The sequence below is a fragment of the Nannospalax galili genome, unplaced genomic scaffold (genome assembly GCF_000622305.1).
Source record: "Nannospalax galili isolate Female #2095 unplaced genomic scaffold, S.galili_v1.0 scaffold1552, whole genome shotgun sequence".
NCBI lineage: Eukaryota > Metazoa > Chordata > Mammalia > Rodentia > Spalacidae > Nannospalax > Nannospalax galili.
In genome coordinates this window covers 275,924-277,231 of record NW_008330320.1, presented here as the reverse complement: position 1 = coordinate 277,231, position 1,308 = coordinate 275,924, and positions in this window count along the sequence as shown.

Below are 1,308 nucleotides of genomic sequence, written 5' to 3'. Positions count from 1 at the left end.
ATCCATTGATGTCTTCCCTTGGCATAGTGTTCTCCAAAGCTATGAGAGCTAACCTTGAGGGTAAGTGGTTTCAGGTCAGTTGCAACTCTATTGCTCATCCATTGATGTCTTCCCTTGGCATAGTGTTCTCCAAAGCTATGAGAGCTAGCCTTGAGGGTAAGTGGTTTCAGGTCAGTTGCAGCTCTATTGCTCCAAATCCTGTGTCTGAAGCCTGTGCTCTCTTTGGCAGTAAAATCTTACCATCAAAGGCTGTGGTAATAGCCTGAGTAATTTTGGGAGTCTCTTGGACCACTCTGGCCAACAACTCAAAGGAACATATCTCCTGTCTGGCACTGATCTTGTTATGTAGCTTTTAGCTATACACATGGACTCATGTAGAGATGAGTATAATTTGTCATGAGTATAATGTATGTATAATTTGTCAGTAGGTTGTTGGACTAATATGGTTCCCTCTGGTTTTTTAAAACTAGCTAGGCATTATTAATCTCTCCTTTCTCATGGTCTAGTCCTACCATGTTTTCCCCATTTAAAGTGACCCCATTTTCCCAGTTTCTCCCTTGATAATACCTGTCACCTGTGGTCCCACCTTTCTTGAGCTCTTTCTTTCCCTTTATTCCCAAAGTTCCTTGAATAACCCTTCTCCCCCCTCCCATTTAACTAACCCCATTTTTTCCCATTTCTCCCTTAGTAACATCTGTTTCCTACTGTTCTTCTCTCTCAGGTTCTTTCTTTTCCTTTACCGCCTTGCTTCCCTTTCATCATCCTGTTATCTGTAGTTATGTCTGGATACATACTTACTTATAAAGATTTGGTGCTAGGATCTACATATGAGGGAGAACATAAGTCTGTTTTTCTGAGTCTGTGCTACTTCACTTATTGTAACAGTTTCTAGTTCTATCTATTTACCTGCAAATTTCATGTTTTCATCTTTTTTTACTGCTGAGTAGAACTCCACTGTGTAAATGTACCACATTTTCATCATCCACTTGTCACTTGACGGACACATAGGTTGCTTCCATCTCTTAGCTATTGTGAAAAGAACAGCAACAAACATGGATATATAAGTTTCTTTTCAATAGGATGAGTCATTTGGATATAAGCCAAGGAATAACTGGGTAAAATGGAAGGTTCATTTTCGGTTTTTTAAGCATTCTCCACACTGCCTTTCATAGAGGTTGCACAGATTTGCAATCTCACCAGCACAGGATGAGCATTTCCCTTTCCCCACATCCTCTCCAACATTTTGATATCATTTGTTCTCTTCATCTTAGGCAGTCTGCTTGGGGTAAGGTGAAATCTTAAAGTGGT